General features: G+C 48.2%; 1 protein-coding gene across 3 annotated transcripts in view; it reads right to left on the bottom strand.

Moving 5' to 3' along the window:
* Window positions 1-23,881, bottom strand: part of HDAC4 (histone deacetylase 4) — a 165,275-nt gene extending 141,394 nt beyond the window's left edge. For all 3 annotated transcript variants that reach the window (XM_088467756.1, XM_088467758.1, XM_088467759.1), the window contains exon 1: window positions 23,781-23,881. The gene's annotated coding sequence lies outside the window, so the exon portion shown is untranslated. The remainder of the gene's footprint in view (window positions 1-23,780) is intronic.
* Window positions 23,882-27,271: the final 3,390 nt, after the last annotated feature.

The raw sequence follows: 27,271 nt of genomic DNA, 5'->3' as shown, positions 1-27,271 counted from the left end.
AGAGCAAAGCCCATCTGCAGCACAGGTGCGACAGGGCGGGAGTCCTGTGGAACCCTATGGACTTCGTAGAAATAGAGATAACAAGGGTAAGTTCTTACCATATCTCATATTTTCTACTTCAGGGTCCATAGGGTATCCACAGGATACCTTGGGGATGTCCCAAAGCAGTATCCTTTAAGGGTGGGGACGCTCCTGTGCAGAAAGGAGAATCCGCCGCCCGAAGGAAGCATCCTGAGAGGCGAAGGTGTCAAACCTGTAATACCTCACGAAGGTATGGACAGAAGACCACGTAGCAGCCTTGCAGATCTGAACTGCCGAGGCACCACGTCAAGCTGCCCACGAAGGACCCACAGACCTAGTGGAATGAGCCTTCAGAGAAGGAGGGACCGGTAGGCCTTCATGAAGATAAGCTTCAGAAATAGCCATACGGATCCAGGCTGCCAAAGTTTGCTTTGAAGCAGGCCAACCCTTTTTACAGAAGCCATAGAGGACAACAAAGCGTCCGACTTCCTAAACAAAGAAGTGCGGTCCACATAAGTCCTTAAGGCCCGCACAACATCCAAAGAGGCCTCACCCACGGAAAGACCCGGTGAGTTAAAGGCCGGAACAACTATTTCCTCGTTAACCTGAAACTGGGAAACAACTTTGGGGAGAAACTCGGGCCGAGTGCGGAGCACTGCCCTGTTCCCATGAAAAAAACCAAGAAAGGGGGTCTACAAGAAAGAGCCCCTAACTCAGAAACACGTCTGGCTGAAGCAACGGCCAGAAGGAAAACAGTCTTAGCTGTTAGCCATTTAATATCCACTGAGCCCAGTGGTTCAAACGGCGGTCCTTGGAGAGTCCTCAGGACCACAGCCAAATCCCAAGGCGCCACAGGTGGAACAAAGGGCGGCTGAATACGGAGAACACCTTGCATAAAGGTGCGCACATCCGGGATTGTAGCAATCCTACGGTGAAACCAGACAGATAGGGCCGAAACCTGTACCTTCAAAGAAGCAAGGCGAAGCCCATGATCTAGTCCCGCTTGCAGGAAGGCGAGAATCCGAGACAGACGAAACTCCCGCGGTGCATAACCTCTCGGTCGACACCACTGGAAGAACGTATGCCACACGCGATGGTATATCCTCGCGGAAGACGGTTTCCGAGCTCGTAACATGGTACACAGCATAGAGCTGGCAAACCCCCAGGACCTCAGCATGGCCGTCTCAACAGCCACGCCGCCAAAGACAGCCGAGTCAGGTCCGGGTGAAGACAAGGACCCTGAGACAGAAGGTCCGGTCGTAGCGGCAACCGCAGAGGACTGTCCACGGACAGACCCTGAAGGTCTGAGAACCAGTGCCGTCTGGGCCACGCGGGAGCTATCAACAGGAGCGTCCCTCCTTCCTGTTTGAATTTCCGGATTACCCGTGGAAGAAGGGAGACCGGAGGGAACAGGTATGCGAACCTGAACGTCCACCGGACGGACAGAGCATCCACCAGAGACGCCCCTTCGTCTCTTGTGCGAGACCCGTACACCGGCAACTTGTTGTTGTGCCGGGACGCCATGAGGTAGATTTCTGGAAGACCCCACCTGTCCACCAGTAGTTGAAAAACGTCCGGGTGCAGGGACCATTCCCCTGGATGAACGTCCTGGCGACTTAGAAAGTCCGCCTCCCAATTTAGCACTCCCGGGATGAAGACCGCTGATATGGCCGGAAGATTGCGCTCCGCCCAAACCAGGATCCGAGAGACCTCTACGAGAGCCGCCCGACTGCGAGTTCCTCCTTGCCTGTTTATGTAGGCCACGGTGGTAGCATTGTCCGACTGGACCTGCACCGGGTGACCCTGGAGAAACCGCTGTGCCTGCAGGAGAGCATTGAAGACCGCACGGAGTTCCAAGATATTTATTGGAAGCTCCGCTTCTGTCGGTGTCCACCTGCCCTGGAACAAGTGTGGACCCGAAACTGCTCCCCAGCCTCGAAGACTGGCGTCCGTTGTCAACAGGACCCAATTTGGAACCCAGAACGGACGTCCCTTGTTGAGGTGGGTCATCTTTAACCACCACGCAAGGGACAGGCGAACCTCCGGGGTGAGCACAATCGTCTGGAACTTCAGAGACTGAGGCAGCCCGTTCCACTTGGACAGGATCAGGTGCTGCAGAGGTCTAGAGTGAAACTGGGCGTATTCCACCATGTCGAACACCGACACCATGGAGCCCAGTAACCTCATCGCCGAGTGTAAGGACACCCGGCGGCTGTGCAGACAACTGCGCACCCTTGACTGTAAAGCAGAGATCTTGTCCTCCGTCACGAAGATCCTTTGCTGTCCCGAGTCCAATAAGGCTCCAAGATGCAGAATCCTCCAAGACGGGATTAGAGTGGACTTCTGCCAGTTAATTAGCCAGCCGTGCCGTTGCAGCAGTGCAATGGTCAGGTCCAAGTGGTGTAACAGGAGCTCTGGAGATCCTGCCACCAATAACAGGTCGTCCAAGTACGGCAACATGCGGACTCCTTGCAGCCGCAGAGAAGCCGCCATGACCGCCATAGCGTCCTGTATGTCCAATGACACCATGTAGTCCCCAGGTTCCAGCGCCAGAATGATGGACCGTAGGGTCTCCATCCGAAACTTCGGGACCCGCAAAGACTTGTTGAGTGCTTTGAGGTTGAGAATCGGACGATATGACCCATTGGGTTTCTGTACCAAAAATAGATTTGAATAGAAACCCTGGCCCCTCTGGGAGAATGGAACAGGCACTATAACTCCAGCCTGGAGCATAGTGTGCAATACCTTCCGCAGCTCCGTAGCCTTGTTCCGGTCTGATGGTAGACCCGTGGTGAAGAATCGAGCCGGGGGTCTGTGCCGGAAGGAGAGGGCGTACCCGTGAGAGACCACCTCCAGAACCCAAGTGTCTGTCGTAGTGAACGACCAACACCGGGAGAACTGCAGCAGGCGGCCTCCCACCCTGGGATCCCCCAAGGGGAGACCCGGACAGTCAGGCCGCAGGCTTGTCATCTGGCTTGGGGGCCGGACGTCTGGTACTCCATGCCTGTTTCCGGGGCTTGCCCGATTTCTTAGGGCCAGCCTGTCGAGGAAACGACTGTGGTTTGGGCCTGCCCTGGGCCCTAGATGACCGAAAGGACGATGGTCCAGAACCAGAAGGAGCAGCGGCCGACGGGAGACAAGCAGATTTGGCTGCCGCCAGCGTGGCCACAATCTTATCCAGATCCGGACCGAAGAGAACTTCTCCGGTAAACGGCAACGCTTCCAGACCTTTCTTGGATCTGCGTCCGCCTTCCAGGATCGCAGCCACAAGGTGCGACGAGCAGCTACCGCTGCTGAAGAAATTCTAGACACCAGAGTACTAATGTCTAGAGCCGCCTCGTTGATGTAGGTGGCCGAATCACGGAGATTGCCAATCAACTCCGCTTGTTCGGCCGGACATCGGATTCAAAAGAAGCCTCTAATGAATCCGCCCAGCGCTCCATCGCTCTGGCAACCCAGCAAATGGCCATAGCCGGCCGTGCTGCCCCCCCTGCAAGGGAATAAGCGGACTTCAGGCAGATTTCTACCTTGCGGTCCGTAGCATCCTTAAGGGAGGACATGGATGGCATCGGCAATGTGGCACTACGGACAAGACGGGTCACGTGAGAATCCACCTGTGGAGGGGATTCACACTTAGCAAAATAATTATCCGCGAACGGATAAGCCACCGCCAGGCGTCTCTGCGGCTGGTATCTTTTGCCAGGTTGTTTCCACGCCTCCTCTAAATGGTCCACCAACTGACCCGAAAGAGGAAAGACTGTGGCATCGCCCTTCACATCTTTGAAAAAGGCATACTTAGATTTAGCCGCTGGGGGAACTTCGTCCTCAATCACCAAGGCTGTGCGGACCGCCCGAATAAGTCCAGGAATATATACTTTGGACTTAGCATCAGCGTCCTTAGTATGGAAAGGTTCCTGATCGTAAGGATCCAGAATCTCCCCATCATCAGACGTCCCTTCGTCATCCTCATAAGGAGCGGACAGAGACGCCACCGGCCTTTTATGAGGCCGCATCACAGACTCCCCTTGCAATACATCCGACAAGTGCTGTAAAGAACTCGTCAGGGAGTTAACCCACGCTGGCTCCTGAGAACCCGGGAGCGGGGAAATAGGGAGACTGTGGGGTACCACCAATTGTCGTGGGAACCCCTGCATGGGTGACGACACCACAGACTGCTGGGACAAACCCATCGGAGTAAACGCGGGCTGCGGAGCTAACTGGCCCACTAAAGCTGTTAACGCCTGAGCGAAACAAGCCCAGGGCGGCTCCTGTACCGGTGCTGTAACCGTAATAGGCCGCGCCATGGACAACACTGCCGGCAAAGGCCCTCCGCGCTACCCTCCCCCTCCGCTAACGGTACTTTGCACGTGGTACACTGTAGCCGGAGGGGAAAATCACTTTCAGACATGATGGCACCACGTATGTGACCTCTCTCACCAATTAAGTATTAAATAGGCGAGAGACCACCCTGCAGCACCGCACCGCAAGGGCTTTAGCAGAAAGAACAGGGACAGTAATAAAGCTGACAATTTAGTGAAGAATAGTTACAGGCAGCGCTAGCACAGTCACATACAATGCAGAGAAATAACAATTCCTGCACTAACAGCGCTGATCACTCAACTACACAGACACAGGGCCTGGTAGGACACAGCGCTGCATACACAGACCTGAGCCACAGCGGAGGAGAGGTATGCGGGGGGACCCAGACCACGATGCTTCCTTCCAGACTTCCAGCAGCGTTCACCATGCGTTGCAGAGAAGATGGCCGCCGAGGAGCAGAGAGAAGCTGGCCTGGGGGAGGAGCGCTGACACAGGACCAGTCAGCACAGTGCAGAGAGGGCTGTGTGCAGCGGGGGAGGCGCCGGCTGTGAGACAGGGAAGGCGCGCTCCCCTGGCATGCATTTAACCCCTGGGACGCCGCAGCGCTACCGCTCTGCTGCGGTCCGCTGTCCCAGGGGGTAGTGGAAGCGCAGGTTGGTCGCCTGGCTCCACGCTGCAGCCAGTCCCCAGGGAGCCCCCTGCCTGGGGACTTAGGACCATGTGATCAGCGGGGACCCACCGCGGGACCCCGCTGCTTACCTCTGTCCCCCTTGAATCCGGCCATGGTCCGGAGCATCTGGGGTCACCGCTAGCTGTGACCCCAGACGCCCACCAGCATCCCCGGATCAGTACCGGCGTTCTGGTACCGGCGGGGTGTAGGGAAGACAGCATGGACGTCAGGACTGACTGTCCATGCTGTTCATCCAGTTGTGCAGCCACAGCTGCATGAAGAATAAGCTTCAGGGGCTCTTCTAGCCCCCACTCCAACAGGTGCACCCGACTCCGGCCGGGCACCAAACTAAACTGAGGTGCCTTGGCCTGGGGGCGGGGTATAGGAGGGGGACCTAGTGCATCCTGGGAGGCTGAAAGCTTAACTCTTTGGTGCCCTGCGACTGACGTCACACCTATACCCCAAGGTATCCTGTGGATACCCTATGGACCCTGAAGTAGAAATTGTAGTTACATTCACTATACCAACCTTACAATAAAAGAATCTGGTGTTAGGAAAAAAAATTATACTGTCGATAAATTCTAATAATCCAAGAGAATAAATACTAAAGATGATGTACAGATGGAAGATACATTATTTCGGGTAGACTTCATATTATTGCTGCTTGTGAATATGCAGATATGGTCAGCATGGTGGCACAGTGTCATGGTTAGCGTTACTGCCTCACAGCACTGAGGTCATGGGTTCGATTCCCACTATGGCCCTAATTGTGTGGAGTTTGTATATTCTCCCTGTGCTTGCGTGGGTTTCCTCCAGGTACTCCGGATTCCTCCCACACTAAAAAAAATAAATATACTGGTAGGCTAATTGGCTGCTAACAAAATTACCACTAGTGTGTGTGTGTGTGTGTACATGTGGTAGGGAATACAGAGTGTAAGTTCCACTGGGACAGGGACTGATGTGGATGGTAAGATATTCTCTATACAGCGCTGCGAAATGTGTGTGCGCTAAATAAATAACTGGTAATAAATAAATAATTGCAGCCTGACAGCAGCTGAGGTCATGGGTTCGATTCCAACCACATTTGCTCCAGTTTCTTCCCACAAACCAAAAACATACTAGTAGGTTACTTGGCTTCTGACGAAAAAAAATATATATATATATAGCCAAGGGGGCAATTTAATTGTGTTGTGGGCACCCATCAAAAGCATATTATTATCATTACCAGTTATTTACAGTGCATACAGAAAATATTTTGCAGCGCTTCACTTTTTCCACATTTTGTTATGTTACAGCCTTGGTCGGGTTCTTGGTCACCTCCCTGGCTAGGGCCCTTCTCCCACGATCGCTCAGTTTAGATGGCCGGCCAACTCTAGGAAGAGTCCTGGTGGTTCCGAACTTCTTCCATTTACGGATGATGGAGGAGACTGTGCTCATTGGGACCTTCAAAGCAGCAGATATTTTTCTGTACCCTTCCCCAGATTTGTGCCTCGAGACAATCCTGTCTCGGAGGTCTACAGACAATTTCCTGAACTTCATGCTTGGTTTGTGATCTGACATGCACTGTCAAGTGTGGGACCTTATATAGACAGGTGTATGCCTTTCAAAATCATGTCCAATCAACTGAATTTACCACAGGTGGACTCCAATTAAGCTGTAGGAACATCTCAAGGATGATCAGTGGAAACAAGATGCACCGGAGCTCAATATTGAGCTTCATGGCAAAGGCTGTGACTACTTATGTACATGTGATTTCTTATTTTATTTTATTTTTTTTAATTTTTTTATTACATTTGCAAAAATCACAGAAAACCTTTTTACACATTGTCATTATGTGTGTAGAATTTTGAGGACAAAAATGAATTTATTCCATTTTGGAATAAGGCTGTAACATAACAAAATATGGGAAAAGTGAACCGCTGTGAATACTTTCCGGATGCACTGTATATAGCGCGCACATATTCCGCAGCGCTTTACAGAGAATATTTGTCCATTCACACCAGTCCCTGCCCCAGTGGAGCTTACACTCTATGGCCCTGATTCAGAGCCGGACGCTCTGACCAGAGCGCTCGCTCTGAATCAGGGCCAACCTCCATAATTATGGAGCGTCCTCCTGGACGCTCGTATAGCTGTGGGTCACCACCCACAGTCTATACGAGCGTGCAGGTTGAGTTTCTCAACCGCAAGGCCCGGAGTGATTTTGGCTCTATCAGAGCCAAAATCACTCCCACTGACATCACTAGTGATGTCAGTGGGCCGGCTTCTGACGGTAGGCGTTCCCTTGGGAACGCCCCCGTCTGGGAGGCACGCCCCCGGCACGCCCACCAAAGGGGGCGTGCTGTCAATCAACATCGACAGCACGCCCCCTTTGATTAGACACAACAAGCGAAGGAAAGTCCTTCGCTCGTCGCGTCTCGCGCATGCGCACGACGGAGCTCCCTCCGTCGTGCGCATGCGCAGTGCACACCATCGACCCACTTGCGAGCGGACAGCCGCTCGCGAGTGGGTCTGAATCAGGCCCTATATTCCTTACCACATGTTCACACACATACACACTAGGGTTAATTTTGTTGGGAGCCTATTAACCTACCAGTATATTTTTGGAGAGTGGGAGGAAACCAGAGTATCCTGGGGAAACCCACGCAAGCAAAGGGAGAATATACAAACTCCACACAGAGCCGTTGTGGGTACCAAACCCATGACCTCAGTGCTGCGAGGCGGTAATGCTAACCAGCAAATCAAGTGGTGCACGCCCAGAAGCACCAGGATTAGCCACGCAAACTGACTAAAACCATTTAAAGTCCTGCTTTGGGCACCCAAAGTGCTGATCTATCTCATTTCTGATCTCCACCTTCGGGAGGCGGCAAGCAGAAATGTGTGCTCCCATGGCTATTCACATCCGAACGGAGCAACAATTTAATCGCTCTGTCGGGCACCCAAAAGAAATAGCCGTGCCCGCAAACAATTGAAACACAAACCACCCCTCCCCCCGCCCCCTCTAGTCTGTGTGTACCTGTGATAGGACTATAGATGGCAAGCTCCACTGGAGCAGCGACTGATGTCATTGATTATTTTCTGCAAAGCGCTGCATAATGCGTGTGCACTATATCAATAACCTTATAAGCAAGTAAGCTTTCTCTGATTGGGTGTCGCTTCTGGCAGTATTATTACCTGGGGGTGGTGCGTCTGTGAGGATTACTATATAAATAATAAAAGAGGATGGGTTTTCAGAAACAATTTACGAGTTGGATGCATTTTTGCTGTAAATTACACTGATCTCTTTCCGCTCTAAGTTAACAACACAAATAGAGTCCATTATTCTCGGCCGTCTCTCGGGATCGCTACAGGTGATCACCGCCCATCGTAGTACTTATGGTTAAATAAAGCATAAAAGGCGCAGTGTAGGCACAGTACAGACTGCAAAACGACTGCACAATAACAATGTTGTAATCGTGCAGTTGTTTCACAGTCCGCTTAAAGGAGTGTACACACTAGACGATAGGCTCCCTGAGCGATATCGTCTAGTGTCTCCCCGGCAGGCTGTGCTCAATGTCGTTCATGACATTGAGCACACCCGCTGAACGATATCATTAACGATATCGTTCAGCACCGGGCTCTCGCCCCCATTTCATAACATGCAGCAACCTGACGACATCGTCAGGTTGGCCTGCATGTTAACCCGATGAACGATAATGACGAACGACCCGCGGGAATACGCATCGTCGTTATCGTTCATCGTTTTTGTGTTAAAAATGGACGATAAAGTGGATGACTGAGCGATAACTATGTCGTTATCGTTCAGTTGTCCACTTTAATCGCCCAGTGTGTACGCACCTTTAGACATAGAAATGAGGAAAGGCGCGTCATATACATAAACACAAAACATAGGTCATTTTGTATGGCGAGCAAAAATGCCTTGCAGAGGCCGTGTCGTGTTTGGAAGCCCGATCACGTTCCCCGATAACCCGTCTCACCTCATTTCATGCATATTGCTTGTGGCATCATTTAAGGAGGGAGAGTAGAGACTGAAAAAACAGATGGTTTATCACAGTCTCCCAAATCCAGTGCCCACGCTACCACCCTCTCCAACTAAGCTCTTGTTTTCGGGATTTCTGTCAGTGGACAATTATTGACCCACCAATGTATGATAAAAGACCTCCATGAGCCGTGGGGTGCGCGAGAACCGGATTTGGGAAAACATGGTCTAACTAGTTTACATAAAAAAATTTAATAAAATAAAAAAAATAAAAAAAAAAATAAATAAATTTTTTTTTAAAAAGGGTATACAACAATTACTAGATTTGCTCTCCCATTTTTGAAAACAGCCTCCAAGCCAAACGGTTACCGTAATTGTATTAAATAAACATATATACACTTGTAAATACAACATTCTTCAATGGAATAACAGCAACAACTAAACACCACAGAAAAAGAAAAGAAAAAAAAGGAGGTCGGTTAGAAACTGTATCATGTGTTATATATCGAGGGACATTTAAGCAAGTGACAAACTCCAGTCCTCTGCATTCTCCAGGTCACAACGTATAAAGTGGTGTAAAACACAGACACGCTTCAGAGCAATGTATTCATGCCCAGAATAAACACTGTATAATTGGTCACGTAATTCAAAACAATCAATAAATATGCACCCGGCATGGCAGAACCATTACATCGTATTTACTGGTCAGAACTCAGCACGTGCCGGGCTGTACAAATCTTGGAGCGGGTTGGATGTATGATACAGGCAGAAATGAGGCTAAACCCACATTACTGAATCACCGCACACCCTAGTGTAGTATTAAACGGGACTGCAAGGCTAGGACTTGTTGTTAAAATGCAACCACAGAAAGCTTTCAAAGCGTGTCATGGTTACGCTACAAGTCCCATTTAACTAATCACAGACCCTTTGCAGTGCAAAGTCAATTACACCCATTAGCTAGATCAGGAAAAGCATATTTAACACTTGCACGTCGTAATCGTAACTGAAATTAGCAATGGCAGAGGAAACAAAAAAAAGACGGAAGGCGAATAAAAAGGCAAATTTACAGCCTAAAGATTAATGTCACTTATTCTGCAACATTCTCTCTTTCACTGAAAGAACTGCAACTGTGCTGTGTGTAGGTGTGTAGTACTATCTCCCAGAGTATTGCCAGCAGCAAAGTCTTCTGTATGCAGCATTTTCATCACATCATTTGTGCAAGAGAACATATACTTTAGGTGTGATGATTCAATATGCCATATATCAAGTATAGCTCCATGAGATGTCCAGGTAGAGTGCAAACAGTAACTGGAGATTGAGGTTACAGTGCAATGTCACTTGTATACAGTGAAGGAAGCCAGGGAGCATTATAGGAGACGGATGAATCTGAAAAGACTCCTAACCCTTAAAATGAGATACGTATTATATGCCGTCGGATGGGGTCCCAGGCGGCGATATACCAATGCCGGAATCCCGGCGCCCGGCATAATGCAGGCACAGATATCACGACGACATCAGGATACTGACGTCGGCATCCCAACCCCCGCCATCCCGAAGCTAAATATAGGGGTAAGTATTAAACTTAGCCTGGGGATGGGGTGGGGGTTAGGTTTAGGCACCCCCCAATGAGGGTTAGGTTTAGGGTGCTGGAAGGGGGGGGGGGGGGGGGAGGATAGGGTTAGGCACCACCAGGGGGAGGTTAGTGTTAGGCACCACCAAGAGAGGGTTAGGCACCACCAAGAGAGGGTTAGGGTTCGGCACCACCAACAGAGGGTTAGGGTTAGAGTACTTACCGCCCCTTTCGGGATTCTGCAACTTCGGGCTTCCGGCATCAGGATTTGACCCGGCGGTAATTTAGCTGCCAGCTATTCATACCCAACCCCTTAGATCACAAGGATGGGTCATGCCATGCATTGCAAGTGATTCAACATTTGGAGAGATGCCGTTTCACACAGGTCTCACTGCATTTTAATTATTTTACTATGGGAATGGCGGATGAACAAAGATAAAGCTAAGTTACAAACGTGAGCTTTGAAAACCTGGAAGTTGGTTAATATTTTCTAAATGTAAAACATTAACAATCTGCTGCGACAGATGCAACACACACAAATTTTTTCCAAATTACGTCACAAGAAACTGAATGTCGTATAATTGTGGCCTTGTATTCGGTATCAAATAATAGTCCCATTATAGTGTTAAGGATTACTATAATAATTTCACATACTTCGGGTTTTGCAACTGATGCAACCAGATCATGAAATGAGCCAGATGTACTTTGTAGTGCACCCTATTATCCTCTAAATAATACAGATTGATCTTAATATAGGTCAATAGAGTTTATTCTGCATACTTGCGTGTGTACAACAGCTATCTAGGTATCTGTAGAGTAATTATGCTGCTCAGTGTAATTATTTCTCTATGTGAATTTATATAGTCTGTACTTATGTATCCGGTCGTCAAATTTATTCCCTGTACGGCACTGTGGTACCCACAATAATAGTAATAATGACAAATAATAATATCATCATCGGCAGGTTCAATTCAATACTGGATGTTGTAATGCAGAAATGACGGCTATATATCATCAGGATCTTTATTTTTGAGGCTAAATAAACTTCACTTTAATGGTTTATGTCGCCAGTCAATGGCTTTTCTTTGCTTTGTATGTTTGTGTATTGCCCTTACATATATATTTTTAATTTATTCTATTTTTGTGGCTTCTGTAGGAAGAGCCTGTGTTGTTGAACATTGTCAGGCACCTCAAGAACAACGGTTAACACTTATTGCTCCTGGAACAGGAATCCTTTCAGTAGGTTCTTTGACTTGCACAGCATGAAAGACGCCCGTTAGGTCACTGTGCTCCCAACATCATAGCTTGTGGTCAATGACGTTTTCAGCTCCCATCTCTACTTCTGCCAACTCATCCTACCCGCCACTTCCCTCATCCATCAATCCTCACTGCAATCCACTGCTGCAGCAAGACTTACTCACCTCACTCCATATCTAGTGCACCACACTGCAAATTAAGCCTCTGCAAAGTTTTCTGTTTTTGGTTGGGATCGGTGCATCGAGGATTTACAATATGTTGAACTTCCTCGAATCCCTGACCCAGGCGCTGCAGAACGGGAATTGGGGCAATAAATCGTCGATTTACCAGCACAATTAGATTTACTTTTCGCCACCTTTCCCAGCCTCTGCTCGACTTCACCCTTGACACAAACCACTTGTGGATTTAATTTTACCCACTCCGGCTCTTCGGCCCATTTCTAATTATTATCGCCAGTTATTTACATAGAGCACACATATTCCGCAGCGCTTTAGAGGGAATATTTGGCCATTCACATCAGTCCCTGCCCCAGTGGAGCTTACACTCTATATTCCCTATCACATGCGCACACACATACACACTAGGGTATACGTTTAGGATGCCAGCGGCCGCAATACCGACCGCCGGCTTCCCGACTCCTCATTCCCGGCTAGGGTTAAATGACAGGCATCTAAAATCTAGACACCTGTCATTAGCCCTACGCTGGGAGACTGGCACCCAGCATCCCGATCGAAGGGATGCCGGGTTTCGCGAGCGGACAGCCGTTAGTTGGAGGGCGTAGGTTTAGGGCTCCCGGGGGGGGGACTTAGGGATAGGCACCCCCGGGGGGAGGTTAGGGTTAGGCAACCCCTGGGGGACTTGGGTATAGGCAGCGGGGAAGGGGGTGTTTAGGTATTTAGAGGGGGGAGATTAGGGCTAGGCACTTGGGTTGGAGGCTAGGGTTTGGCACCCCTAAGGGAGGGGTAGGGTGGTAGGTTAGGTTAGTTAGTACTTTCCTGGGGACGATCGGGATTTCCAGCGTTGTCGGGCTGCCGGGATCTCTACCTCTGTCGGCCTGACGCTGCCGGGATTCGAACTGCCGGCCATGCGGCTGGCGGTATTACATACCGATTCCCACACTAGGGTTAATTTGTGTTGGGTGCCAATTAACCTACCAGTAAATATTTTTGGAGTGTGGGAGTAATTCTCAACGATGTTCAGCAGCACACATTGCGGCAGAAAGTGATACCTCAACATCTCCAAGTTTCTTGCGCACCTCTATGGGGTTCGAGGATAAATTGGTGATGTTGGTTGCGACACCACTTTGTGACAGCAGCTGAATTTTTCCCATTAAGTCTTGAAACAGCCTCTGTAACCCAACCTCTTTATTACAGCATAGCCCACTTCTGCATATACCAATCACACTGGCAAGACCCCCACAACTGTCCCCATCTCCTCTCTGCTTGCTCATCTCATCTCGGTCGGGTCCTTTTCTCATTGGACCTGTAGGTTCTCACAAGTGTCCCTCCTTCCAGCCCTTTAAATCTGCATTTATTTTGCCTGCCTTGTGTGCCCCCGCTTTATGTATTCTATGTCCCTGTCCGTATCTTGCAAACCAATAATAATAATCTGGTCCAGATTACAAATATATATTTACTTTAATAAACATTTTAGGAACACAGGTTTACAAGAAACACATGCTTAATGCACTGCTCCCATTTTTGCAGTCATCCTCTTTATAATGCCCTGCTCACTATAACCAGTGTAAGGACACTGCATTAGGGATATACAAGAGATAAAGCATGGTGCAGCTGCCATTGTAAAGTAATTAGAAGATGTAAAAAGAAAAAATGGTTTTAGTGCCACCTTAAGCAGCGGACGGCGAATGAAAGCCATACCAGTCATCACAACAGAACATTAATCCCTTTAAATCTAGGCCAGCACTTGGCGTAAAGTGAGGATGTAATTGTTGTGTGGTCGCTGAGCCTGGCACTGTGATAGTGTGGTGATACCTGCTATTAAGAGCACGGTTAGCCACAAGGTGATCGCTCCCTGTGAACGCAGTGCAGTTAACATCTGGCACTGTGGCCAGAGCTTTCATTATGTATTCATTAGTACAAGGGAAGATCTAGAAATGGCTCAATGAGAGGACTTCGGAAAGTAGGGCACCACACATAGCTAGCTGGACAGGCCTTGGAGTACAAGCAGTTTGCCACAGTGCCTGTATAATTATTAAACTCAAAAATAGCAGCCTAGAGACCGGTGACTATTTTATTATATATATATCACACATGAAGTTAAGTATCAAGCATACATTTTTTTTTTCCCGGCGTGCAAAGAGAAAGCGCAGCTGAAAGAAATGTCTCCCCCGTCGCTATGTTTCGAGTTCTCACCTCTCCGTTTTGCCTCATGAACATGAACTGAATTTTTCATATGAATGCGGGTCCATGTGGTAGGGAACACAGGGGCTGATTGAGTACGGAACGGAACTGCAAAGCTGCACGCAAGCAGCTTTTCAATTCGATCCTAGCAGATATGGTAATGCAGCAGGAGGCAGCATCGGATAATCTGCGGGAGCATCGGCCGGCTAAGTGACCCATGGGGTCACGCAATCAGGCTGACGCAGATGAAAGAAAGAGGCCAGGAAATCTGTGTCAACCGACGGAGATCCTGACATCTTCCCTTCCTCCCCAACGGCTGCGACGCACCTCAGGTTTCGGGAAACTGAGGCAGTCGCAGTCTCCTCCCGACCAATCACTGACAGTCTGCTGCCGATCTGTGTGCGATTACGCAGGACCCGCACTACGGGTCAAGCGCCTGCGCAAGATTCTTGACCATCAGGACTCTGCGCGCACTGCTGAATAAGGGCCGTGCGCTGTAGCTCCACAGGATCAGGGACTACAGTGAAGGACAGAAATAGTCTATGTAAAGCGCGGTGGAACGTGTGCACTCTCTATATAATATAGCTTTGGTTATCCAATAAATGGATGGAGAGGTCGGCCCCTGCAATTACGCACGCAAACTGACTGTTGCTTACTACGCACGCATCGCTGTGCGCGAACCCATCACAGTGTGATTGACAGGAAGTGACCATTTGGGGATGTTCACGAGGCGTGCCAGTGCGTTTGATCTCCGTTACAGTAAGGTCAGACCTTGTGCAAGTGTGCGTGAGGCTCTGATGGTACTCGATGTTATCGATGGTTTCGCAGACTTGCTAAGTATTACGGATGTGTGTAAGGTAAGGTGGGCGTCCTTATGTTAGGCTGCGACGGCATGGCAATAGCATTCATTGGCATATTTTTGCAGTGGGACTGCGTGCGTAATCGCAGCTGCGATCCCAATAGCGAACCGTAATGAATCAGGCCCTTGTCCTGAAAGACTAATTACAAAAATTAGGGGGAACCCTGAAAAAAAATAAAAAAATTTAAAAAACAACAACACAAGAGTGTATTGCTTTTTATTTCAAAAGGTAAAAAAAAAATGTGTAAATAAAATAATGGCCTTATAGACTAAGATCCTGTACACACGTAGCGATAAATCGTTTGTTATATCGACCAGCGATATACTGAATAGGTCCAGTGGGGCGGGGCGCCGAGCCCCATTTCTGAAGGAAAGCACCCTGCCCTCCAGTGCGGGCTCTGTCCTTCACCCGCGGGCCGCAGTGTCCCACGGGTGGGGAAAACGGCAGAGCAGCGGTCACCGCCGGTGAATGGATGTCGGGCGCATTTGCCCGGTATCCATTCACAGTGACCGCGGTGCTTGGGGGCTGCCTGGCATGTCCGTAAGTGCCGGGCATGTCCCCAAGAGTGACGAAAAGGGGATAAGTCATAAAGATACGCCCCCTTTTCATTGGTCACGCCCTTTTTCAGGCCGCCCACGCGCTTTCGGCGCGCGCAGAAGTGCCCTTTGATCTAGGTCCGGCGCCCTGCCTGCCACCAGACCTAGAGTGAACACTATTGACTGCATCGTTGGGTGTGTACACCCAATATGGCTGAACAACGTCGTTCACAGACATATCAGGTCGGCTCTGCAGCACAACCGGTTTGCATGGGCTACCTACCGACCGCCAGTACATTTGTCATGTCAGCCCAGACGTATCGTGCGGCCAACTGGTAAGTGCGTTTAGATTAACAAGCAGCCACTGACTAAAGATCGGTCTGCTGACCGATCCGTTGTCTGTGTACCCAGCATAAAATTATGACTAAAGTCTAAAGTGACCGGGAGCTAATCAATTGTCTTGGGCCACCAGTCCTGAGGCTGCACTTATCGCAGATTTCTGCTCCCTCCAGAGGTGCAAGCAAAAAGCCACATAAAGTAGCACTTTGGGGCTGGTGGCGAGTGCAGGACACACCTTAACTGCAGCGTGCCCAGAACTTAGCACGGGAAAAATCACGTAACGCGGCTAATCCCGTGCATTAGGGCTCAAGAATGTGACCGCCGTGATCAGCGTGGGGTTGGCCACGCAAACCATTGAATAGCTCTCGTGCAGTTTACACAGGCGCTATAAACAACTCTGCAACACCCCAATGTTATATGCTCAACGCCACCAAGACCTTTCCCGGAGGGCATCATCAAAAAGTAGAGAAGTATGCTTTAGCGGAAGTAAAAGACAAAGCAATTCCCTTACCAATTTGGAGCCGTATTCAATTAGAGCGTATCAGCGATACTTTTTCGCCTCCCAGACTTATCGCGTCTTTTGTAGGCGGAAAGGTATTGCGGCCGTCCCCGCTTTAGCCCGTATTCAATATGGAAGTAAGCGAAAATGGGATCCGGCGAAACTTGGAACAGGCAGAAAGTACTGTCAGATTTGGGGAAATCAGCCTGACACCCTACGATGCTCTGACATGGGGGTTCGCTATGGTACCCCCGATTTGGCTTGCTGAAGCTATTTGATGTTTTTAAACGGGCTCAATAGCTGCTAAATAGCGTTTTTGTATACGTGGTGAAGAATAGTATTCAGGAGTATTTTTTCCAGAAAATAAGTAATCCCAGCAAATTTGGAGTACTTGAAAATGGGGGTGAGCATATTTAAAAGTTGCTAAAGATAAGTTGAAAAAATCATGATTAATCCTCCTGCCGCAAGCACATGCAATAAAAACAAAAACACATAGGGCATACTTGGGGACCCCCCCCAGAGTCAAGTTCGCTAGTTTTTAACTGTCTCCCAACATTTTTTTTTTCGCCCCCAAATGCAAAGTGTTTTTTGAAATGTCCTTAAGTCTGAAGGCTGCACGGGGGTTCACGCAACATTGCACCCCAAAACCCCAATTCTGCACTTTTTTCCGCCTGGTGAAACTTTTTCGCTTATTACATTGTTTTGATATTCCGCCTAGGCAGAAAGTCTTCCAAATTGAATTCGGAGTAAAACCAAAAATAGGCGAAAATGACATCGGCGAAAAAGCCAAAAACACGTGAAAACGGCTTTTCGCCTCAAATTGAATACGGGCCTTGGTGAAAGAAAAAAAAAAAAAAAAAAAAAAAAAAGTTACTTGCGGTTATTACAGCACATTCATCTGGACAAGCTTTTCACATTTTAAAGACTTCAGTGCAGATTTATGAGATTATGTCATTCTAAAGGCACACTAATCCCCAGGAATTTTTCCAATATACATATTAACAGATTAACGTATACAAATATTTATGCTGCAAGATACGCCAAAGCTTCTATAAAGATGCTGCAAAGCCTGCTTGCAGATCTTAGCTTCCCTAACGCTACCATTGATTTTGCCTCTATCCCATACTACTTGTAGGTGTTATAACCTGTCACAATACCACCTGGGGGGTGGGGCCTAGGGACAGGGGCGGGTCAGAAGCCATGTGCAGCCTGCACATTGCATAGCAGCAAAGCTCTAGAATAAGAAAAGGATCAGACACGCAGGGGAAGTTCTTCCAATGTACATTAGGGAACACTAGTGATCTTCGCTAGTTATCAGAGGTCTTTTATCACCAACTTAATGCATCGTCGATACTTATACTTATATAGTAAATGCTGCTTTTCAAAAGCATCTTGCATTTACTTGATTGTTAATAAACTGTATGCTGCGTGAGAGAAAAACGTCTATTAGAATGGGATGTAGTAGGTATTACCACCGGACGCACGTCCAACGGTTCAAATCCCGACAGCGGCAGCACGACAAGAGTGAAAGTCCCGATCGATCCTAAGGTAAGTATCGCTAACCTAATTCCCCCCCCCCAACCCTCCCTTAGGGGTGCCTAACCCTAACCTCCCCCCCCCTCCCCAAGTGCCTAACCCCACCCTCTAAGTGCCTAAACCTAACCCCCCCCTTCCCCGCCGCCTAAACCTAAGTTCCCCAGGGTCGGGGTGTCTAACCATAACCTCCACCCGGCGGTGCCTAACCCTCCCTTCCCCTAGCCTAACCCTAACCTCCCAGGGGGGGGGTGCCTAACGCTAAGTACCCCCCGGGAGCCGTAAACCTAACCCTCACCCCAGCGGCTGTCCGCGCCCGGCATCACTTCGATCGGGATGCTGGGCGTCGGTCTTCCGGCGTCTGGTTAATGACAGGGGTCTAGATTTTGACACCTGTCATTAGTACCACGCCAGGATTAGAACGTCTGGAAGCCGGCGGTCGGGATTTAGACCGTCGGCTTCCAAACTACATACCTTAGAATGAGATGTAAGGTGCTCATCTGCATGCACAGTGCCTGATAGAGCAAAATACTGCATGAGAATAATCTATACTACACACTATCATAATTATGCTGCGCCATGTGTAATCAGAAAGAGGCACTCCTGCTTATCCTGAAAATAAATACATTTATAATGCAACATATCCTACAGGAGGAAACAGCACATCTCCAGCCTGCGTTTCGTGCGGGTTTAACGTGTGCCCATTAGGACGGTCTTTGTTGAAGAGGATAACTTATGCATCTCACGTCACTGTGTGGGTGTAGCGTGCCTGCAGCACTTCTACGGAAGTTAGGTCATTTGGTGGCCTATGTGATGCATTGGTTTTGTGTATTCTTTGTTCATATATCTCGATTCATTCCCCATTAACAGCAGCTGTGAGCCAGGACAACTTATCAAACATATACATATTCATTGCATATTAATGCTTGGTAAGTGTGTGCCTGTTGAGAGGCATCAATGCCAGGTGTATGCACATGGCATCGAATGCTACAGAGCATAAAATGTTCAGCTCGCTTATAATACTGCTTTTGCAAGAATGAGGCTACATTAAAGTTATGCAGAAGAATGGTTTGATTTTCACAAACATATGATTATACTCTCCTGAATCCTGCAGGCGCTAAAGTGAGGGAAGGGGGCCGCTGGTATACAGGCTTCTGCAACACTATGGGAACCGGATGGCAAAATTCACCCAAATTCTAACAATTCTGGATTGTGCACTGTCCCAGTGGATAAGGGTCACCACAATGCCATGGAGTAGCATTACAATAAAGCTGTAGGTCGCCCGGGACGACCGATCTGGCAATTGGAAAGTGCATACACATTTAGAGTTCACTCTAGCACCCTGCACCTTTCACAACCCGTGCAGTTCCTCTTTCCTGTCTGGGATGTCATCCTCTGCTCTGGTGCTTCTAGCACACTCAGCTGACATACAGACCTGAGTGTGCTAGAAGTACCAGAGCAGAGAGCGACACCCCAGGCAGGAAAGAGGAATTGCAACGGTTGTGACAGGCGCAGGGTGCTAGAATGAACACTACACTTACATATAGTCTGAGGAAAAGTTCCGGGCTTGACGTCACAACTGGGCGGGCATTTAAATGTGCCTGCCCAGTTAAAGCCACTCATCGGCGGGTCCCTAAAGCACGTGCACAGGCGATTGGCAGGTCGTCTGTGCACATTAGCAGATACATCGGCCATCTACCAGGACAATCCTATATGTCTGAACAACGTCATTCACAGACATGTACACCGGCCAATGGAACGGCCGATATATACATCAGTGTGTACCCAGGTTAAGAGTGAAGATCATGCAGGAGATCAAGGAATCAGCCAGGACTGAATGAAGGGACACCTGACCAACATGTGTGGGTATAAAACAATGGGCCGTATTCAATTAGCGTTCTCGGCAAAACTTTTTCTGCAACGACATCAATTTCGCTGATTCCACTTATCCAACCTTTTGGACACCCCCTTGACGCTAACTGCGTCAAAAAATGTTGAAAAAAATCACAAAGGATACCCCAAAAAAAGCACTTTGAAAAAGTGGGTGAAAAATTTCAAAGTGGGGGTACAACTTCAAAAACTAGCGAAATAGCCTTTGGGGGTGGTCTGCAAGTATGGGGTGGTTTATATTTGATTGCAGGTGCTTGCCGAAGGTGCGTTTTTGGTGCTGTTTAATGCTTCACTTTATAGAGATTTTTACATATGCTTGACCCACAGGTTCCCAAACTCGGTCCTTCAGGACCCCAACAGTGCATGTTTTCCAGGTCTCCTCACGTAATCAAGTAAAATAATTACCTCCACCTGTGGATCTTTTAAAATGTGTCAGCGAGTAATGAGTACACCTGTGTACCTGCCTGGTGACCTGGGTGGGTTCCTGAGGACTGAGTTGGAGAACCACTGTTTGCACCCATTTTCAAGTACCCCAAATTTGATGGGACTACTTATTTTGGCCAAAAAAAGTTGCTAAATGCTATTCTTTGCCACTGACCCAAAGACTCTAAATAGCGCCTATTGAGACCATTTAAAAACCCCAAATAACTTTAGAAAGGCTATTTCGGGGGTACCCATAGTGAACCCCCATGTCAGAGCATCTTTAGAGGGGTGTTAGGCTGATTTCCCCAAATCTGAAAACACTTTACGCCTGTTTGAGTTTCGCCGGGTCCCGTGTTCGCGTCCTTTGGAATTGTATAGGGCGAAAAGCGGCCGTGCGCATGGAAAGTGTTTTCGCCAAAAACGCTCGATGTAGGAGGAAAGTCCGGCAGGCTAAACAGTCCGGTACTTTTCGCCTGCAATTGAATACGGGTCTATATATGAAAGACAAAAAGTCCCATGTATAAAGTACAAAATCTACTACCTTCAAGTGGGTGGTGTGCAACATCTCTTCCGAGAACCATTTCTGAGCAAATAAAACATACTACAGGTTCCAAAATGCTTGGGACCAGGGGTATTTTGGATAACGGAATATTCCGTATTTTGCAATATGTGCATATCATGATGAAATATCTTGGGAATGGGACCCAAATATACACACAGAATGCATTTATGTGTTATATACACCTTATACACACTGCCTGCAGGTAATTTTATACAATATTTTCAATAATTTTGTGGCTCAAGCAAAGTTTGGGTACAGAAATGAAATTAATTTATGTTTCATATACACCTCATACACACAGCCTGAAGGTAATTGTATACAATATTCTTAATAATTTGTGCCTTAGACAAAGTTTGTGTACATTGAACCATTAAATAATTCTGTATTTCGGAATATTAGGATATGGGAGACTCTCAACCTGTACTTAAAATCCTTTTTTGTTCCCGAGTGATGCCTATACCCGCTGTACTCATGTGTTATCCAGGGAAGGCTAGCTCTCTGCCTGCTACCGAGCAGTCTTGATCCAAAGTAAGTGGTCAGGAGGACCGAGGACGACTATCCAGTAAAGAGGCACTGCAGCACATAAACATAGCACCGCTCAGAGGTGCTGATGATGGAGCCTGAGGATGGTACTTACTAATCTCCTACAAGTACGGTTATACCGTGTTGGTGCGCAGATGACCTTCACACAAAGCTGCCAATCCCCACTAGGACTGTTACAGTACATATCAATTGACAATGAACTGGTGACATACCAATTACTACCAATTCATTGCAACCATACAATTCACAGGACATTTACATGAACTATGCGAATTAGCCACTGAATGAATTGAATGCCTGGGATTTCTTAACATTTGCATAATGAGTACACAAACAGTAACTTTATATTTTTAAATATTAGTGATGCAAATCTCAATCTAATACAGACAGCATTTTATCAGGGGTGAAACAAGTCAAAAGTAGCCTTATAATGCACCCAGGCAACCTGGTTTAGATATACCAAATCAAAGGGTTACATGAGAATAGAAATATATATGTTCCAGATAAAGATCGGTACAAAACATACACATGATGCAATATAAAATAGCAAGGGAAATACCACATATGTTTTGTTTTAAGGCACAAGCCATGCACATAGAAATCCCCATGAATAGTTTTGGTGTTTCCCCATATTTCAAGGAATGTTCTATAGATATATAGATATATATATATATATATATATATATATATATATATATATATATATATATATATATATATATATATATATATATATTGGAAAACTGATAACATATTACAAAATACCCCCCCACCCCACTGTGATGGTATGGTTCAAACAATGCGAGCTCAGCAATCAAAGAGCCATACTCAACAAGTGACCGTAATAATCTGTTAACTTACAATGTTCCATCTCCAAACTGTCCATAAACCTGCCAAACATATCAGCATGCTGGCATCAGTCATTAATACAGACACACCCAGCTATATAAACCACAAGCACCAACCACTAACCCTTTTTCTATTGACACATTGCACCAGGCCACAATCATACCATCAGATAAAGCAATGTTCCTTGACATGAACAATGTGCACCGTAAACACCTCTATTATATACGAGCCAAGTTGCCACCGATTTCTTGAGAAAGTTAATTCTGAAACCTGACTGACAAAATGATACAAAATTAAGTTTCACAATAAAAGTAACAGCTTCAAACAATGACATCATCAGTAGGACAAAGCATAAATGGGGCAAAGATTACATGCAACTGCCAAACAAAATACCCTGTCATGCTACAGACCCCTTTGCTGCTATAAGATCCCTAGTATGCAACCCAACACACCCCATACATACCATGAAACCCAACAGATCCCTAGCCTACAGCAGACACTGCCATGCTACAGATCCCTAGCTGTCAGCAGATCCCTACACTGCCATTCTACAGATCCCTAGAATGCAACCCAACAAACCCCCTACCCCGCAACCGATCCTCACTTAGCAGCAGACCCCTACCCCACAACCGATCCCCACTTAGCAGCAGACCCCTACCCCGAAAACCGATCCCCACTTAGCAGCAGACCCCTACCCCGAAAACCGATCCCCACTTAGCAGCAGACCCCTACCCCGAAAACCGATCCCCACTTAGCAGCAGACCCCTACCCCGAAAACCGATCCCCACTTAGCAGCAGACCCCTACCCCGAAAACCGATCCCCACTTAGCAGCAGACCCCTACCCCGAAAACCGATCCCCACTTAGCAGTAGACCCCTACCCCGAAAACCGATCCCCACTTAGCAGCAGACCCCTACCCCGCAAGCGATCCCCACTTAGCAGCAGACCCCTACCCCGCAAGCGATCCCCACTTAGCAGCAGACCCCCTACCCCGCAACCGATCCCCACTTAGCAGCAGACCCTTACCCCGCAACCGATCCCCACTTAGCAGCAGACCCCTACCCCGCAACCGATCCCCACTTAGCAGCAGACCCCTACCCCGCAACCGATCCCCACTTAACAGAAGACCCCTACCCCGCAACTGATCCCCACTTAGCAGAAGACCCCCTACCCCGCAACCGATCCCCACTTAGCAGCAGACCCCTACCCCGCAACCGATCCCCCTTAGTTACTAATCCCTACTCTGCAGCCAATCCCTACCGTGAACTTGTGCAGAGCTATAAGCAATTACCCACACCTATTGCACAGACATAGGAGAGCACACACACGTGTTACAGCTAAAATAATGATATACACGGACTTATCCATGTACTCAGGGTATACTGACAGGCTGGGCGGTGACCATCCACAGGCCATTCATTTACTTATTTAAGCGCGTATGCATTAATTATAACCCAGCTGGAATGAGTGCCCTGGCTGGGAGAGACAGGAGCAGGTAAACACAGACATGCAGGCACCACTCATTCCCTATAGGGGCACCACTCATCCCCTATAGGCGCACATCTCCCTCACCTGAGCCAGGCACCCGAACCTCGCTCCTTGTCTGCCCCCCTGCTTCCTCCTAGATCCTCCTGTTCTACCCGAGCCTCCGAGCGGCCAACATCCCGCGCACCTCCTCACACTGCACCCTGCTGCCTCGCACTGACAGCCCATTGGCCAACCAAGCTGCCACTCTGGACAGGGGGGGTGGCAGCAGCCACCGCGCTGGCCAATAACAGTCTAGAGAGAAACAAGGACCGTTCGCTGATTGGACGGACGGGACGTCAGTAGAAGAGAAAATAGCTGGGCGCAGCCCGCTGACTCCAGGCCCCCCGCCTGTCATCGCCGCCCCTTATCTCTTAACACACCAATCACGTACACTGGGGCGGGGCACGAGCCCACAGAGAAGTCGCATTGGCTGCGACAGCTGTCCATCTGGGAACGGGCCGCCTCATGTGGAGCCCGAGAGCTCCCGCGTCTGCCATTGGGCAGTCTGCTTCACGTGTTCTGTATTTGTTCACCTCAGCCAGTGAGCGTGCGAGTTATTTATAGACTCAGTTTGCTTTTTCTGTTAGTTTTACTCTGACCTCCAGGCGGGGCGGGCGGAGGAGCCTCTCTCACTACAGCAGCAGTTACCTCACAGGATAAAGCTGCTCTCTCTCATACCTGTACCTTACTCCTAAATTATCATTCTGCTGGATATATACCCATATAGACATTATCTTATTCCCATCTGCACGTGTCCTTTCCGTGCATTGCATAAGGTCAGTGTCAGGTGTGCACAGTACTGTGGTGTAGGTGTACCTCTGGCTTTCTGCTGCTGTTGCTAGAGCCTTACTTACTATGGGCCTGATACTGAGTCGGGCACAAGTAGGTTTGCAGCTGGATACATGCATACTACGTATGCACAGGAGACAGATTGCTGACCGCGCGTGCGTCTGATAAGGTGTACGCACACGGACAGAGTTTTGCAAGCACATACGGACCGATCCAACCATCGATGGAGCACTCTTTCAGTGAAATGGGCAACCACGCGGACCCACGGAATTGGTGTGTCGAGCGTGTAAGCCGACTTCAGCGCTCATTCTTAGCGGATGGCACGCCTGTTTCAGATTCACCTTTTGCATAGGGATGGAAATCGGGGGGCCGTGCATCAAATGATTGCCAGGCTAGCCTTCGCAGTGCAATTATTCGATGATGGTATACTATGCGCAGAGTCAGTCAGAGCTTCAAGCATTCGCATATTAGCTGAACTGCGGACACTTCCACTTCGCAACCATCAAATACTCGCAATTGAATGTAGGGATGGTCATTGGAGGGGTGTTCATTAATGGATACCAACGATGGGTCTATCGGTGGTAACCATCAATGGCACAAAAGAACATGTTTTGCACCCACCGATGCGGTGGGGAACAGCGGGCCAATAAAAAATGGGTGGGGCTTTGCCCGTGCCAGGGGTGGGGCTATGATACGTCCCGTCCAGAAAAAAAAAATTGACTTCCAAAGTATTCGACATCGGCCATAAACCAATGATTTGGAATCGTCGATGGCCATCCCTAATTGAATGTAAAAAGTATTTCCATCAAATCGGGAACGCTGGAGGTTGCTAATCATCGACTTCCGATGTCCATCCCTACTTTTGCACCAATTATGGGGCGGGTGCAAGTCCTTTATACTAATGATGACCGCTCCGAACTTAACCTGGGGTGGGATGGATGTCCACACGAAGACACATTTATATTTGACAAACACGGGAAGATTCTCGCGTTACCATATTTTATTAACAATTACTTTTATAGCGCCAACATATTCCGTTGTGCTTTTCAATTGCATATGCTATTAAGCAGGCTGCAGCAGCAGTACGTAAAAGGGGCCACGGCAGAGATGACCATAGGTGGGGTGTCCATCGATGGCTGCCATCATTGGGTCCAATGGTGATTACCATTGATGGCACAAAAAAAAAAACATCTATAGTGATCCATTGATGTTTGCACCCCTCGATGGCCACCGCTGCTGGGGGCACAGTGGGCCAATTAAAAATGGGGGCGGGTCTAAGCTCCGTCCCATCAAGAAAAAAAAAAAACTATCGGCTCCCACTCGTCCATCGATGGTGGAGAACCATTGGCTCTCTGCCATCGTCAGTTACCCATCTATGATTGCTAGCTATTGATGGTGATCCCTACATGATTCCCGCTCAGAATCATCCCCTCTATTGTTTTTGTAGTTACCATACCCTCTGGGGTTGCACATATATTTGCCCTTTATGGTACATTTGGAATCCCGGTAATATCGTAGATATTGTGCACACATCTATGGGCTACTTAGGACCTGGATGCCCAAATTGTTTTACTGACAGCTTTGTGGGTTGTTTTACATATGAGAAAAACAACATGTTAGTCTTTTGCACGATATATTTGTGAAGATTTTATTGTTTTTTGGGGGTTATTTGCTATGCGCTTTTTCATAGTATAGTGCCACCCCTTTTCTATCACAGGACATGCTAGAACTTGCAGTATAAAGCAAGGGAGGTATTCAGTACTGGGTGAAAACAATATAGACCTACTGATATCTAAAGTGAGGTTAACCTATATGATATAATCATCTGCTGATAAAAATGATGTCATCCTGTTTGAATGTAATGATAGTTGGTATGTCCCCTCCCACTAGTGTCAGAGATACGCAGGAGAGAGGGCAGTGATAGAGATAATGGGGGAGGGAGGTGGGGAGAAAGTGTTGATTGGGTGAGATGGAGAAGGGGTGGGGTAGGCAGAAAGAAAATAAAAGCCAGTGGACACTGAAAAAAATTGCATTATCTACCTGGTCAAGGGAAGAACATAGTTTGGCTTCCTCTGTTCGCCACCCTCGTATGTTTCCTTTCCTAAGATCCTGTTTTGACTATTGAGATCTCAATTAAATCACTGTCAAGAATATGTACCCTCTCTAAATGGTCTATGACCTCTGAGAGGCTCTTTCAGGTCATAACCTTCACCAAATTGTAACTGAAAGGGGCTAATCTGATTAGTGACCATGAGAGGTAGATGATTGTAAGGGATGTAGTTAAGAGACCGGCGGCCGCGAGGAGCTGGAATACCGACAAGGGCGTTAAGATAGGCGTCAAAATCCCGACGCCTATCTTAACCCCGACGCCTGAATCCGGGGGTACCCGTTCCCAAACGTAGGTAAGACGGGAAGCGCGTACTGTTAGGCACCCCTAGGGAGGAGAGTTAGGGTCGGGCACTACTGGGGGGATTAGATTTAGGCACAAAGGGGGAGGTCTAGGCATTAAGGGGGGAGACTTAGGTTTAGGAACTAACAGGGAGGGTTACGGTGCGGGGTGGGGTGGGTTAGGCTACAAGAAGGGAGGGTTAGGGGGAAAAGGGGGGAGTGTAAGTATACTTACCCGACCCCTGTCGGGATACCAACCATCGAGATGCCGCTGTCGGTATTGTGACAGGAGGCATCCCGACAGCCGGCATTTCATACCCATTCCGAATGGAGGATGGCTTTCAACACAAAGGACCCCT

This window comes from Taudactylus pleione, unplaced genomic scaffold (genome assembly GCF_031769625.1).
Source record: "Taudactylus pleione unplaced genomic scaffold, aTauple2 ptg000074l, whole genome shotgun sequence".
In the NCBI taxonomy this organism is placed as follows: Eukaryota; Metazoa; Chordata; class Amphibia; order Anura; family Myobatrachidae; genus Taudactylus; species Taudactylus pleione.
Note: the sequence above shows the minus strand (reverse complement) of the source record. Positions and strands in the feature narration are given on the sequence as shown.